General features: G+C 46.3%; 1 protein-coding gene across 5 annotated transcripts in view; it reads right to left on the bottom strand.

The window, feature by feature from the left end:
* Positions 1–17,017, bottom strand: part of ABCA7 (ATP binding cassette subfamily A member 7) — a 2,687,121-nt gene that overhangs the window by 1,184,220 nt on the left and 1,485,884 nt on the right. The window lies entirely within an intron of this gene.

Genomic DNA, 17,017 nt, shown 5'->3' with positions numbered 1-17,017 from the left:
CCTTTTTGAGGAGGAGCTGCATGACCCTGCTCGGGGTACGGGGCAGAGTCCTTAGCGTTAAGCCACGCTGCCAGTCTATTGTGCCTGTCCATCGTCTTCTTGGAGAACCCGAGGCATATCTCACACTCCACCTCCTTATGGTCAGGGTGCAGGCAGTAGAGGCATTGTAGGTGCTTGTATTCCACAAACACATTCCGTAGCCCGCACTTGGTGCAGGGCTTGTACAGAGACCGTGCCTCCTCCTCCTCCGTCATGGTCGGAGGGCGTGAAGTGGCCCAATGGCCTTCTGGGAACTTCAGCGATCTTTGCCCTTGAGGGGCGCTGAAATTCACCGACAATGGATCCCCGCTGTCGACAGATGGAGAAAAGAGCAAACGGGCTCTTTTGGAACAAAAATAGAACCTTTTTCTGTCGAGAAGAACACAGAAGTAGCTTGCAGAGCAAACTCAAGGACTCCCAATACTGAAGCGTGCGGTAAAAATCTGAAGATGGCTGCCAGAGGAGGGTCTTAGGGAGAGGACGTCATTGGATGGGGGCAGTATTCAGAGGTCAGTGATTGGTGGAAAGGGGAAATACTGTTTTAAGTGAAAGTGAAACTGTTTTTTTCTTTTACCGAGGATTCCCAGCCTGACAACGGGCAATATTCAGGAGCATGGGAATCCATGCCAGACCCCATGCTGGAGAAACATGGTATATTATTACACTGGACAAAGGCCAATCCACCAACGCAGCAAGACTGGTTCTCCGACTTGATCTGGGCAGCATTGTGAGGAACTATATATATCTACCTTGCAGAGTATGTCTAGGCCTGGGGACAAATGGTGTGAGTTTTGTAAAACAACCTAGAGAGCTGAGCCAGAATGTTATTGTTGAAGACTGTAGCTCAAAGAGGGATAATTCACGCTACGGGTGCAGGGAATAAACTGCAATATATTCCAAATGGAAGTTGGACTACTGTGTATGTTGCTGTAACCCAGCGCAAGAATATTTCATAATATTGTCAATGTATGTTTTTTTCTGCCAAACACAAGTAAAAGTTTAAACCAAAAAAAAGATATATGTTCCACTTGGGGAGCTAAAAAAATGTTCTGACAATAAACCATTAAGTACTTTACTGTGTCTCACCCAACTGAGTCCTCTTATTCCCCTGAGCCCTTTCTCCTCCTAGGTGATCCACCCGCAGAACACCACCCCAAGGTCAGGATCAGAAAGCATCTGCCTTTCCCTGGCCACCCTTGGAGGAGACATTCGGTAGAATCTTCATGAGGACTCCTCAGGATTCATCACAAGCAACAAATGCAGCAGAGGTGCACCAAAGAGACTCGGAAAGTAGGTCAGAGGCAGTTTAGGTGGCGACAGAGTTGGCCAAAGCAGCAGGAATGGTCCTGAGAAGATCAGCATCTGAAGGAGGCAACCCAAGATGTCCCATGAAGGAGCAGAGATGAGACTGAGGAGCATCAGACCCTCAGGGACCAGCCATGCAGCAGCCAGGTTTCCACTTTAGGTCCAACAAATGTTAAAAGGTCAGGAAGGCTTCCAGAAGAGCATCATAGGTGTTGAGTTCCAGCCAGCAACACCACGGGGATGCAGGAGAGCTTTAAATAAAGGACTCTTCCAGCAGGAGAGGCAGATGCATCCTCATAAGGATATGGGCTGCCGGGACTGCAGAGTCATGGTCCTCTCTCCAATCTTTCAGGTAAGTTCCAAGATGAATATTCTCAAAATCCCATGGTCTGCCTACTTACAGACACATACGCACAGGTGTAACCCTGTCCACCAATTCACCACTGTGCACCATTAAACGTTTGCAGCTTTCCAATCCTAGGTGGCGATCAAAACTCTGTACACTCAAGCACACTCACACAGTGGTAGATTAAGGCAGGACCAACAGAGTTAGCAAAAGCAAGACTATAAAAGTAATTCTGTCCCAGCAAATTGCTGTTGTGCCACTTACCCATTTGCAAGAAGAACAAGTTACTTACCAACTGGTAACGCTCTTTCGATTGGGTGTTCCTCCAAAGTATTTCACATCTTTGACATGTAATGTCCACACATGTTTACTTCGGAAACTTTTTCGGCAGAGGGCGTTCTGCGTCAATGGTGTCTGATCGATGTCTCTCGAAGGCCTCAGTCGAGGGCGACGTCCCCAGATGTTATAAATAGCACGCACGGCACCCGTAGCCTCAGTTTATGTTTTTTCCTCCGAAATGTGTGACATGCACATATCCAATGCCTGCTTGACTGCACATAGCCTTGTGGAAACGTAAGCTGCAATCGCATAGGAAATTCTCCAGAGGGGCAGGCTGGGAGGGCGATGTGGAATACGTTGGAGGAATATCCAATCGAAAGAAGGTTACCAGTTGCTAAGTAACTTGTTCTTCAAATGTATTGTGTCCTCTAACGTATTCCACATCTTTGACAGACTCCCAAAGCAGTACCAGAAAATGGAGGAGGGGAAAGAATTTAGAGTACCCAATCAGATGGCGGAATAAAGAACAACCTTACCAAAGGCCATGTCTTGACCATGCCGCGTATCCAGGGAATAATGTTTAACAAAGGTGTGGATAGAAGCCCATGTGGCTGCATCACAAATATTCCTAATAGGAACTCCCCGTTGTAGGGCTGTGAAAGTAGCCACGCCCCTAGTGGAATGAGCTCGCAACCCTTCAGGAGGGTACTTACCCGCCAATCTGTAACATTCAGTAATGGTGAGGATAATCCACCTGGACAGGGTCTGTTTGGTAACAGCCTGGACCAATCGGTGTCCAGCATATCCCACAAAGAGTTGATCGTCCACTCTGACCATGGACATCCGAGAAATATAAAAGCTCATAGCTCTCCTAGGGTACAACCTATGGAGTCGCTCCTCTTCCTTACCAGGATGAGGAGGAGGATAGAAAGACGGAAGAACCCCTTTCTGGCTTAAATGAAATTCAGACACTACCTTAGGTAGAAAGGAAGGACGTACCCTCAGTATAACCCTATCCTTGTGGAACACAGTAAAGGGCGGCTTAGATGAAAGTGCCTGCAATTCACTCACTCTGCGAGCAGAAGTAACCGCAACCAAGAACACAGTCTTGAAAGACAATCTCAAAGGACAAGAGTGCAAAGGTTCAAACGGAGCACCCATCAGGAATTTCAAAACCAAATTCAGATCCCAAACCAAACTTGGAAAGGGGACGGCGGGAACACATTAGTGAGCCCTTTAAGAAATTGGGAATTCAAAGGAATTTTAAAGTAAGAACATTCTTCAGATGAGCGCTTGAAGATAGAAGGCGCCGCCAGGTAACACTTAATTCTACCCACTTGCTTTCTTTGGCCCACAGGGGTCTGCAAGAAAGACAAAACCACAGAAATGGAACACTGAAAAGGATCAACATTTTGCCCTCTGCACCAGTCTTAAAACTTAAGCCAACGGCAACGGTACAGGGATTTAGTTGCTGGCCTCCTGGCCGAAAGCAACACCTCCATCACATCATCCGGGAGGTCCCAATCCTTATACCTCAACCTTTCAAATACCAAGCATGAAGGTTGAATGTCCTCACCTCTGGATGGAGATCCTGACCACCCCCCAACCCCTGTCGCGCGAGAGCAGATCCTCTCGGTAGGGAAGACGGAGTGGAGGGCAGATGACATTTCTAGAAGGTCCAGGTACCACGGCCTCCTGGCCCATTCCTGAGCAATGATGGTCATGTTGGATCCGAACCTCCGTTACCTCCTTAACACTTGAGGAATGACAAGGACTGGAGGAAACGCGTACAGCAGTGGGAATGACCAATCCACTACGAATGCATCTCCTAAGGATCCTCTCGGGGGAAATTCCCTCGAGCAGAATCTCTCGCACTTCCGGTTGGCACTGGTGTCGAACAGATCCACTTGTGGGGTTCCCCAAAGGGTGAAGATCTCCTGAAGGACTTCCTGAGCCAACTCCCACTCGTGAGAGATCGTGCTCTGCCTGCTCAGAGCGTCTGCCGTTCCATTGTCCCTTCCGGCCAGATGACCTGCAGAGAGCGAAATGTCCTGCTGGATTGCCCTGAACCAGAGCTGCAGTGCCTCTCTGCACAACGGGAGTGACCCTACCATCCTTTTTTGTTGAGGTAATGCATGGCCACTGTGTTGTCCGTCATGATCAGGACACTCTTCCCCCGCACAGACGGCAGAAAAGCCTTCAGGGCCAGCCTGATGGCCCTCAGCTCTAACAGGTTGATGTGGAGTTTGGACTCTGACGGAGACCAACGACTGCTGGCGGTCAAGTCTTCGGCATGAGCTCCCCAACCCGTGAGGGAAGCGTCCGTCACTACAGTCACCTCCGGCCACGGTTGCCAAAACGGCTCCCCCTTCATCAGGTTCCCCTTGTTGGCCCACCACAGAAGAACCTGGGAGACCGAAATTGGAATCTGAACGGGATCCGACATCTTGCCTGAGAACTGTGACCACTGCATCTTGAGGACCCATTGCAGGGATCTCATACTCAGCCTGGCCTCTGGCACCAGAAAAATGCAGGATACCATGAGGCCGAGCAACCTTAAGAATTCGAATGCCGGGAGACTCTGGGCATGTTGAAACTTGTCCACCATCTGCACAATGTGATGAGCCCTTACCTTGGGAGGCGAGCACTTCCCCAAGGATGTGTCCAACACAGGCCCGATGTACTGGAGCTGTGAGGAAGGTGTCAGATGCGTCTTCTTGAAATTGAGGGAGAAGCCCAGCTTGTGGAGGGAGCGGCAGGTGAGACTGAGGTGACCCACTGCTTGCTCGGGGGAACACGCACGAATCAGCCAGTCGTCCAGGTAGGGCTAGGCGTGAATCCCCTTCGCCTGAGATACGCTGCCACCACCACCATTAGCTTGGTGAAGACCTTTGGGGCGGAGGTCAATCCGAATGGCAGGACCCGAATCTGAAAGTGCAAGCTGCCAGCCGCAAACCTCAGGTACTTCCTGTGCTTGGGATGAATCGGCACATGAAAGTAAGCATCCTGTAGGTCCAGAGACACCAACCAATCCTGAAGTTGAAGGACCTGGAGGACTTGAGAAAGAGTGACCATCTTGAACTTGTCCTTCCTCAGAAGTTTGTTCAACCAGCGCAAATCCAGGATGGGTCTCAAATCCCCAGTCTTTCTTTGAAATCAAAAAATATGGGGAATACCATCCCTTGTTCCTCTCCGCTACAGGCACCAGATCTTTAGCGCCTTTCTCTAGCAGGGTCAAGATTTCCTGTACAAGGAGCGAATCTGGAAGCTTCAAAGAGAAATTTCCCGGTAGATTGTCGTGAGGCCGCTGTTGGAAGTGAAGGCAGTAGCCGTGGGCTATTGTATCCAGAATCCATGCATCTGAAGTAATAGCTTGCCATTCTTCGATGCTGAGACAGTCTGGCCCCAACCGGCGAACCATGGGACATGGCCTCATGACTGTTTTGGAGTGGCTGCGGCAGCACCTGGAGGCAAAGAGGCAGCTGCCTGAGCGGCTTTGGCACCTCTATTTCCCCGACCACCACAGGTATGTTTACGCTGACCCCTTTGACTGGCGGCTCTCTCGTTCTACCAAAGGAGAAGAAGTAACAAAAAAAGAACCTCTCCGCCACTACTGTCCCCTAGGATGAAAAGGCGGAGGTTGACACAGCTGCGCTTTAAGATTTTGCCCCAGCTTTTGAGGTCTGCAACCTCTCAAGGCTCTCATCAGCCTTGCTGCTAAACAAATGCGTGCCATCAAAGGGCATGTTCAAAAGACGGGCTTCCACATCCGGGGCAAAACTAGACTTCCGCAACCACGCAAATCTGCGTATAACGGTGCTCGCAGAAATGGACCGGCTAACACCGTCAGCCGTGTCCAAACCCGACTGAAGGGATTCACACATCTTGCACGAGAGCAAGGAACCCCTCCCTTTCTTCCCCCTCGGGAATATGCTCAGGCGCAAGAGTAACACAATTTCACAGACTGTGTGAAAATCTTGCCATGGCACAAGTGGAGTTGGCCGATTTCAGGGCCATACTCGCCGCAGAAAACACCTTGCGTGCCCAACCGTCGAAGCGTTTGTCGTTCCTATCAGGAGGGATGGTAAGGTACGCTGCCTGCCTCGAGGTGGCCGTAGCCGCCTGAACCTCCAAACTCTCGGAAGTGGGGTGAGATGAAAGGTAGCTGGGATCGCTACCGGAAGGGCAGTATTTCTTAGTTAACGATTTGTTAACTGCCGCAAGAGATTCCGGGGTCTGCCAAGCAGCCGCCTCCCTGCAAGGTCAAATGAAAAGGTAACACCAGGTCAGAGGACGGACCTTGATCCAGAATATCCATCAAGTCATCCTGAACAAAAGCTTCAGGAGGAGTTGACCAACCAAGATATTCCATGACTCTAGCCATCAGTCTCCTGTAGAACAACTCAGCATGAGCCCCAGGCTGAGGCCCGCCAGACTCTGCTTCAGGAGAAGTATCTAAGCCACTGGCATCATGAAGAGATTGCCTTAACACTTCCAATTGACTATCCCCTGAAAAGACAGGAGCCACATCAGGCTCAACAGGGTCAAAATCTAAATCTGACCTCTCCTCCTCCTCATAGATGTCAGCCAGAGGGAGGTAAAAGTCCTGTCTCGGGACAGCCGAGGGTCTGGAGTCCTTAACAGTCCTTACAGACTTGGAAGTAGCCTTCCTTGGAGGATCCACCGCACCAGGGACCTCCGATGGCAAATCCCGGCCAAAAGCCAACGGAGGCGTTGACGGCTAGTACGAAGGCAAAGCTTCGATGTCCGTATCCGATGGACACGACCTCGAGCCCTTAGCAGGTTACTGCGGTCTCGCTGGGAACAGGGAAAGAGACTGGAAGCACGTCTCTTGTGACCCTCCTGAGCCTTTTCCCAACGGGACCGCGAAGGTTCCCAATGAGGATCGTGCCGAGTACCCAAGCCCGAAGGCGCACGAGCCACGGAACGAGACCGTTCCTTGCCGGCTTCATCAGAAGGCGCGGACGGAACTGTGCCCTGCGATTAGAAAATCGCCAACATCTGGTCCCTGAAGGCAGCCACTTTCCTCACAGCTCCATCCTCCGAGGACAGGGAAGGCGACCGGTGACGGCGCTTCCTAGAATGCAGAGACGAGGACGACGAATGGCGGGAACCACTCCGGGACCGAGACCCCCCCCGGGCCTCCTTCCGACGACGAGAGTCGCCCCTCCTATCGTCGGTGGACATCCCTTCCCCTTGGACTTAGATTTACGGGACTTACTGGGTTTAGAACCCCTGCCTACCTGAAGCTTTCCCTTACGCTCCCGCAAGGCCTTAGCAGCCAGCGACTGGCATTTGGAACAGTCGTCGGTGTCGTGACTCTCACCCAAACACCACAAACAAATGCATTGTGGGTCAGCAATCGACATCTTCGACTTGCAGTCCCGACAAGTCTTGAAGCCAGATATTCATGAGTAATACACGAGGCGCACCGAGTCTTCGAAGTAAACACGTTTGCAGACAAAAACGAACTGAGGCTACGGGCGATGTGCGTCCTATTTATAACATCCAGTGACGTCGCCCTTGACAGAGGCCTTCGAGGCACATCGACCAGACACCATCGAAGCAGGACACCCTCTGCTGAAAAAGTTTTCGAAGTACACAGCTGTGTACATTACATGTCAAAGATGTGGAATACGTTGGAGGACACAATCCATTTGGAATCATCTATACTTAGATATCCAGCATATTACTTGTAAAATCAAATGAGAATAAGGCTCCATGGTTCTTGACTACCATATAAAGATATAAAACTTCCATTTGGAAATGGACAGTTGCACAGTATTAGAATCAATAGTTTGCACATAAAATAATGAGCTTAGTGTAGATAAGTGGTCTTCAAACTGTAGGTCTGGTCTCCTTAGCAGGGCCCAAAAGGGTGCCGGGGGAACAAGACTCTTCAAAAAGAGGGTTCAGTAGAAAATATAAGCCAGTCTGTCAATAACCAGTTTATCTGGCTAAAAACATCCATGAAGCCATTTCAAATATTACGAACAATGCAGCATGTATGTAATACATAAAAACATGCAATCAATAAATAAAAAAAACTTTCAAACACATTTTATTGCAAATGTGATAGTACATTTCTTCTGCATTTCACAGCATGTTTGAGGCTAGTCAACATAGTCCATCCAGCCAGTTGGGAGTCCACCATTAATAAATAAAAAAAGGGAAACCCTGCATTGAGCAAACCCCTTATTTCTTTAGTAGGGCAACCAGTATGACAGCATGTTATGTGATCATATGACGGGCAAAATAATAAAAAGTGTAAACAACCTCTTTTATAGCCCCACAGAGTAAATAAAAATGATCTTGCTTGCAAACCACCAGACCAAACAGCTGTGATCGCTCTGAGGGACAGATGAATCTAAAATAAAATAAATAAATAGGGAGCAATCATATAACTGATTAGACCAAATTAGATATTGTTGTATAGTGTTGGAGGATATGGCAGAATGCCTCTGATTGAAAGATTTTGTCAGTTGTCTCTATTCACGCTGGTCCTTTAAGTGGGACACTATCTGATCTCTTAAATGGGATACCACAGCTCTATTGACAAGATACCAAAAATACTGTTGTGCATTAATATCCGAAAAGGCAGTGTTAACATGCCGAATCCAGATAATCGACAATGTGCTACTGCAACCTAGCATTGCCTTGATGATAAACTGGGTAAGATTTGCTTTGGGGTTAGTCCAAATTCTCAGCCAGTGATATAAGCAGATATTGGATCTGGGAGGCCCAGCAACACTATTTTACTCAGGGTGGGCTCAACAACAATTATTTTTACTTAAGGGGTTATGTGGGTCAGCATAAAAGGTTTCAAATATCACTTCTGTAGAGCCATGATGTTGCAGTTACCAAAATCAGTCATTGTAGGGGTTCCCCTTACAAAGCCCTCACATCTACATACTGGATTAAGGCCACAACGCTCGACACACTCTGCATGATCCCTGCTGAAATTAATAGGTACCTGCAACAAAACAGTTTTCGTATATTTTATTTTGTGCTATTTGGTTTACCAAAAAACCTTTAACACCACTTTATCAACATTCAACATTTGATATATGCATTAAAATCTAATCAGAAATTTCAAATGTTGCCAAAATGAAGTCATCCAAACTGCGCACAACTGTATCAAATACATAAATTGTCGAGTCTCTTAGGACGTTTGTGCATTTGGGAGCAGAGCATATGCACAGCCACCATCATTCCGATACTTGACTAAAATTATGTGCAGGGAAAGGAATGTGATGTTGCAGCCATTTTATCCTCTAATCCTAATCTGGAAGGTTCAATGTTGCAAACATTTTAATTTTAGGATGAGTGTGGTGAAAAACTAAAAGGTGTACTGGTGTGCATTTATGTATGTATTGTTTCAAGCATACAACCCTTTTATGCAACAAGACCAATAACCTGGCCTTGTAGAGAGGGGGCGGGAACCCCTCATAGCCGGGGGGTGGGAGGGCTATAAGGTAGAAATCTAGTGCCAGTCTCATCTCTAAGGCGAAACGGTGGCAGTTGAGAGCGCCCCCGATTCCTGTCACCCCCTTGTGCCAGTCTGTTCCACCTATAATACTTGCTACGCCTTATATATAAGATATTTGCCAGAGTTCTTTTTCTTGTTTCAGAGACACCCCGTCATCTGGATGCCGTTAGAAGAAAGCTAGAGATACACCTTAAAAGAGGGGTGCTTTCAGGAGCTCAAAATATACAACCACACATCAGAAGTGTGCAGTATAACAGTATAACAGCTTATTTCGTTTTATTTTATACATTCATTAATGCACATTGTATTATCAACAAAAAAAAATATCACAGGAAGAATACAACTTCAGCAGGATAGGTGAGATGTGTTAAAGGGTGAAGTGCTGTGCACATACAACACTCTACGTGCCCAGGAAAATAGAATCGACAGATGAAATCCTAAGCAGTTCAATTACATAAATGTGCCTTAATAAAATTGACCAAGAGCAGGTGCCCGTACTTTTTAATCACCTGTTTGATTCAAGTATCTCACCTGAAAATAAGTCAACTAAATCACATTACTCAATGACCAGCAAAGAAACGTTAAGACATTGGATCAAGTGAAATATTGATATATAATTGTTTTCATGTGAAAAACGGGTGGTTTACAATGCAGGAGGCATACCGCGGCTTGAACAAGACCTCACAACTAACAGATCACAGCTTAGAAACATACATGTAGACGCTATTTATAAGTAGTGTTCCTGATTGAAATTCTCTTGGTCATTTTAATGAATTCAATTAAGGCACATTCATGTATTTTAACTGTTAAATGCTTATGAGTTAATCTGTTGGTTCGATTTAATTTTTCTGTGCACATATGAGAGTTTTGTCTAAACACAGCATTTCACGCTTTTAATGAGAATGATTTGTTATTTATATAGCGCTTACTTTTAAGCATATTCCATACATCATTGTCATCCCAACTGAAGTTGGTGATCATTTATTGACCACGGAAGGATGAAAGGCTGAGTTGGCCTTGCCGGGATTTGAACCTGCGACCTGCAACATTCATACATAGATTGCAGCTACAAGTGCTCAACCCGCTGAGCTATCTTACCGGCTGAACACATCTCACTTGTCCCCCTTAAGTTGTATTTTTCCTATAATACATTATTTTTTGATTGATATTAATGCATTCATACAACAGAATATAAATAGTTGGAATGCAAGAGAAAGCCATTTGCAAGAGCCCTACAGCAGCTGCATATGAGCGAATGAACACCAGACCTCCAGCAACACAAGCACCAGTTTTCCATGAACACATGGCAAGCGTGGCAAGCCAGCTGGGAGAGGGAAGCGCAGCAGAGGTCCGCACAGTGTTCCCGAGTGATAGCAGCAAGCACCTGCACCATTTAACAGACACACTAGATCACCAGTAATTGTCTTGTGGGGAAACACAAGGCTACAAAATGGACTTACCAAGGGCGTACCTGGAAACGATGCATAAACACAGAAAATGGTCTGCCCTGCCTGCCTTTGTTGTTTCGAGGCAGGCCCATGTCGAGGGAATGGGCGTGGCATAGTCCATGTTAGGCAGAATCCTGTGCAGTTCCCGTAGGGAACACTGTAAAAAGATTAAGACTACAGGAGTAAGCAGTAAACCCAATTGGTAGCAGTCCGCACCACCCAGATTTACCTGGTAGCTGTGGCTGAGCAGTCAGACCTCTCTCAAGATGAGTAGGGCAGTATATAGAGTATACACAATAGGGCTAAAAACACAGTAGAACAAGCAAACACGGACCAGAGCTTTGGTATCAAAAGTATATAATCATTTATTTAACACACACACTAAGTAAATACACTAGCACTAATATCAAAGCAGGTCCAAACACAATCAACACACAGTATACACACCTCCCTTAAGAATTATTAAACAAGTCAAGTTTAAAACACCACTTATTTGCAAAACAGAGGTGAGCGCATAACCTAGATGGCACTCCAATAATTCGGTTAGAGGGAGAGAAAAAGGCAGAGCATAGAAATAAAACAGTTACCAACACTTTTAGAAGATCATAGCAAGTTGGTGAGGCAGGGTCTACTGCAGAGCCAAAGTTCATAGGCCAGGCCCACTTTAAATGGAGCAAGGTGAAATGTGCCCAAGATCACACAGTTGAAATGCAACTTTGCGAAAAATGTTCAAAAGAGATAGGAACGATGTAGCAAGATAAAGTTAGAAGGTCTGTGGCCAACCCATTTGGAAAGCAAAGGATTTAAGGGTCACCTTTAGCAAGCCGTTGAAACGGAGGCCAGGCGGATCACACTACCTTAAAAAGTGAGGAAGCTCCAACGGTGGCAGTTGTTCCTGGCAGCGGGTGCAAGTTGTGGATTCGACCAGGGGAAGAGAAGATCTCGTCGAGGAAGAAAACTGGAAGTCATTGCACTGCACAGGGATGAAACCAGCCGCGGAGTTCTTGGTTAAAAGGTGCGTTCCTTTTATTCGCGGTCACAGTGGTGAAGCTTGGCTATCCGGCCGCCGAGGTGCTTGGCACGGGCGATTCGACCAAGAGACGTCCTGGAAGGCGAATGGTGAACTGGTTGGTCCCACCAGCTCAAAGGGAAGAAGACTCGTTCAGCAGAAGATCTTCTCTTGTCGCCGGGAAAGTGGTGAGGTCGTTGCAGCAGGGCTCCACCGGTGGCGTCGTCGTTGCAGATGGCTCAGCTTCTCCCCGCTTCGAATTCTTTAGGTCCTGTGGCGACGTCTGAAGTTCCAGTCCCCAAAGCCCTGCTTTTATGCAGAAAACCCCCCCATTCAACAGCCTAGCTGTCACTCAAACATGCTAAGTGGTGAGCTGGGCGGCTCACCACTTGGCCAATCAGACTAGAGTGTGACTTGAGTTGCAGAGGCAACGCAGTCCAGGGAGCCACACATCCTGTGGATCCCAGACAGAGTGGCACCATTTGGAGGGCGTCTGTGGAGAAGCCCGCCAAAATAGTGGAACAAAGTGCTCGACTTGGGTTAGAGTTTGAGGCGAACACAAACGCCATTTTAAAACCGAGTTCTGGCGAAAAGACCCAACCAGTAAATTAATATTAAATAAATAAACCGGCGGTATCTTTAACATTGCACCAAAAAGTGGTGCGTTTAAAATGAATGGGAAAATCCCATAGGAAATATTCCGATGGAATATTTCGAGTGATAACCACTGCCACCAGCCAGAAACTCGACAAGGGGGGACTGGACAGTGCCCCCTTGCACAACAGACCCAGGGGCAATCCAATTACCCCTTCCAGTACTTCCACACTATGGTGGTTTGTACTGGTTCTGTTCACAATTTAGGACTAATAAAGCCAATGGTGACTTTACATGCCCTGGGAGACAGTAGTCAGTCCCACGGTATGGAGTCTATGTTTGGGAGTCACTATGACACCGATGTGTTACTGCACTGAGGGTGCTGTGTAACACATATACCAAAACAGATGATGTCCTACGGAGTAAAAGACCCCATAGCCCATAAAACACACACAAAGTCAAAGGACATTCTCAAATCATGCCTAAGAGTGGGATAAAAAGAGTCTCACTCTTAGCAGGAGAAAAAAACGAACCCCTAAAATCCAGCAAATCTTCTGGGGGACTCACTAGGTTTGGGAAATAAGCCTTATAAGAGAATTCTCCCCAACAGTCCACTACGTGAAATCTTTGGTGGTTGCAACACAATAACTATATATTAGCTGGGGCGAAGGATCTCTACGTTAGGGGGGAGGTTCTTGGAGATGAGAGCGAGAAGGATGGCCCCCGGGCCTATTGAATTTTCAATAAAACCCTTTAACCGCCTCAGATTCCGAGTGATTCTTCTGCCATCTACCACAAAAATATTTCTCATAAATGAAGTTCTTTGGTCGTTCTTGTGTTACAAAAATACTCTTTGTCATTGTGCAAAACAGGCTGGAACACTTGCTGGTGCTGGTTGCCCCCTTCTCCTTGCTCATAGGGGTGTTTCGAAAGTGAACAATAGGAGTGTAACAGACCGTCCAACTTTGAACAATAAACTACCATAAAATAATTGATATGGTTATTTTAGATTTTGAAAATAGGTTTTGCTCAATAAGAGAAGTCGAACGTTATAACTACAGCTAAAATGTATACTGGAAGAGTTTATTAGAAATTAACAATACAAAATATTTAAAAAGCTAATTTAAAATAGGAGTACATTTAAATTATGTCCTTGTATTGTATTGTTTAATAGCTGCTTTCGTAAAAAAGCACAGCCCCCTCCTCAAGATGAACAAGTTACTTTCTTACCTGGTAACGTTCTTTCGATGGGATGGTCCGACAACGTATTCCCTATCTATGACATGTAATCAGCACAGCTGTGGTGATTACATGTCATAGATATGGAATACGTCGGAGGACCCAATCCCCTCGAAAACTTTTTTCTCTAGTTGGGAAGCTGTCCGCCCAGTTGGAGCGGCTCTAATAAACGGGTATCTGACAAAGCGATCCTTACCCAGAAGGGAGTAGTTTCTTACCTGTAACTCCATTTCTCCAGCGTTGGTATCTTTCATGGATTCACATACTGCGAATATTTCCCGTCATCAGGCTGGGAAACCTCAGTAACTTTAACTTAGCGTTTTCCTATGGAAAACTTTGACACTTCAGTGTCTTATCGACGTTCTTTTTGGTTGCTTTAGGCTACACCAATAGGATGTCTGATATAAATAGCCCTTCCCCCGCGGCTTCCCTTCAGATTTTAACCTCCAAAGTAGAGGGAACCCGAACCAAGGTTTGCCTGCAGGCGCAAGTGAACCCATGAAAGATACCAACGCTGGAGAAATGGCGTTACAGTTAAGAATGTGTAATTACAGTTAAGGAGAATGTGTCGTAGCAGAGTGTGTGTGTGTGTGTGTAATAGGCACACGTGTAGTAGCTGCATGTCATGGAAGCGTGTGTTGTAGGGGTGTATGTCGTAAGAGTGTGTGTGGTTGGAACATGTGTCGTAAGAGCATGTGTCGTACATCCACATGTTGCATAGTAGGCGCTTCACTAGTACGCGTGCTTGTCATCACAACATGTATTATAGGTGTGTGTGTTGTAGGAGTGCATGTTATAGCAGCGTGTCATATGAACAAGTCATTAGAATGTGTGGTAGGATCGTGTGTGGTAGGAGCATGTGTTCTAGTTGTACATAGGTGCACGTGTTGTAGGTGCATGTGTCCTGGGTGCAGGTGAGAGCATTTGTACGTCTGCATGTTGTGTAGTAAGTACGTGTATGTATTACGTGCGTGTGTCATAGGAGCATATTAGTGATTATGTATACAAAGTTAATATCACAAATGTATGTGTAGGATTTTAATATAAAATGTACCTCCATTTTGCACATGTATTGTATGCCTCCCAAAGTGTACATTTTTCTATTGAAAGCATACTTTTATTCCATCACTTTAAAACTGACATCAAAGTCAGCCGTCACTTTACTTTGATGTATGTTTTTAGGTGTTCATTGTGTAATGTATAAACTATAAAACTCATACGCTCTGTGTACAGTTCATATGACAAGTGTACATTTATTCCATCACCTTAAAACTGACATCAAAGTCAACTGAGACTTGAATTTGATATGAGTTTTTAGATGTTCATTTTGTAATGTACTAACTGTTGTGTAATGTACGAACTGTAAAACTCATATGCTGTGTGTGCAGATTGTGTGAAATATGCGCATTTATTCTGTGCATGCTTCATATATAGATACGTTTTCAATCCGTAATATCTAAAAAAATAAAAAATTGGCCAAGTCAATTTTCTAAATCTTTTTTCAGTGCCCTGATTCATGCTAAAATCTAGGTGCCTGCAAAAAAGGAGGAAAATCGAAGAAGACAATTTTGAGACATTTGGGCCGAAAAATTCTGATTCTTTTACTATGGGAAAACCCTGTGTTAAAAGCTGTTCAAAACGCAATTAAAGTAAATATCTTTTAAATGCCTTAATGCAGAAATATGATATTTTGCCTGCCGAGGGCTGCCTCGAAATATTACTCTGGAATATTTTCAGATTTGTTCATGCAAGCATTCCAAAGTTATTAAGAAAAGTTATTTCTGAAATGCCATATAGACTTCGTCTTACCCTTAACTATGCCGTGCGGTAGCACAAAGGCATAATATATATTCTCCAGCATTGGATCTTTCATGGATTCACATGCTGTGAATACTTCCCGTGGTCATGCTGGGAATCCTCAGTAACTTTAACTTAGCGTTTTCCTATGGAAAACTTCGACACTTCAGTGTCCTATCGATGTTCTTTTTGGGTGCTTTAGGCTACACCAATAGGATGTCTGAAATAAATAGCCCCGCTCGCTGCTTCCCTTCAGATTTCAACCGGCTCCAAACTGTTGGGATCACCTCGTGTTTCTCTTTGTGTTTTGCACATGCTTTTCGTATCCGGCCAGTATGTCATCTGTGGGCCAGAAAAAAATCACTGTTTAGACCTTGTGCTATATGCAGCCAGAAGAACGTCTTTGAAGGGGATGGCCATACGGACTGTCTCTACTGTCTGTACCCCCATCATTCGATCAATGCCTGCGAGATAGGTCAGGGGATTTTGCAGAAGACTTTGAAAGACTGTAACCGGTGCCTCATCTTTTGGCTGAACGAGGGCACTTACCCGGCTTTGGAGGTGGGGGTCTGCCTGGGGGAGCCTTTCTTGGGTGAGGGCGGAGAAGGCTTCAGAACACAGACTGGCGGCGGCGGAACCCCCCGCTAAGCAGCATCGGAGGTGGGGAGAGGTAGCAAGTCCTCTACATCCAGGTTGCAGCATTCGAAAGGGGCGAGTAGCTCCTTGCTGTCCAAGTCGGATCGGCCTGACAAGTCCAAGGGGACTGGTGGCGTCCAGAGGAGGTGGAGCTAGAAGCGACATCTTCACCAGTCCTGACAAGCAGTGTGGTGGAGTGACCGTGACCAGGTGGAACGGATGGTCTGGAGAGAGCGTAGAGAACGCGAAGCAGAGAAGCCGAACACAGACCCAAGCAGGTGACGGACCAAGGAAGAAGGAACGCTGTTGCTACCTGATCCCAGTGATACGTACAGCAAAGTCCAGGAGGCAAGGAAGGGACGCGAGGCAGGCGACAAGAGGGTCTTGCATCAAAGGAACACTTCCTCTGCCCAGTGCCCTAATGAAAGCCACCGACCACCGGAGAAGGGTCTGGGTTCCAAATCAAGAAACGAGGTATCTCCTCATGGTCATACTTGCCAGGAGAGTGAACCAAGTGTGATAAACCGAAGGGGAAGAGAGAGAAACCAGGGTCTAGGACCCAAAATCAGAAAATAACAAGTCATCTTCTTCGTTGCAGTACTTGGTAGAGAGGGATACCAAGCTAGTCCAATCATAGAATAGGAGAAGCCGGGGTCGTGGACCCTTGTAACATTTGAGAACTGAGTGTTTTAAAATATACACAGAGGCTTAGCCAGGATTGTCTGGGGCCTGAAGGTAATGTACTTGGGCTCATCACAGTTACATTAACTTCTGTACATGTACACACAGCGCTGCTGAGTGGGCATGTACAGATT

The sequence above is a fragment of the Ambystoma mexicanum genome, chromosome 1p (genome assembly GCF_040938575.1).
Source record: "Ambystoma mexicanum isolate Mex_15411 chromosome 1p, UKY_AmexF1_1, whole genome shotgun sequence".
Classification (NCBI taxonomy): domain Eukaryota; kingdom Metazoa; phylum Chordata; class Amphibia; order Caudata; family Ambystomatidae; genus Ambystoma; species Ambystoma mexicanum.
This window is presented reverse-complemented; position numbering and strand designations above follow the sequence as displayed.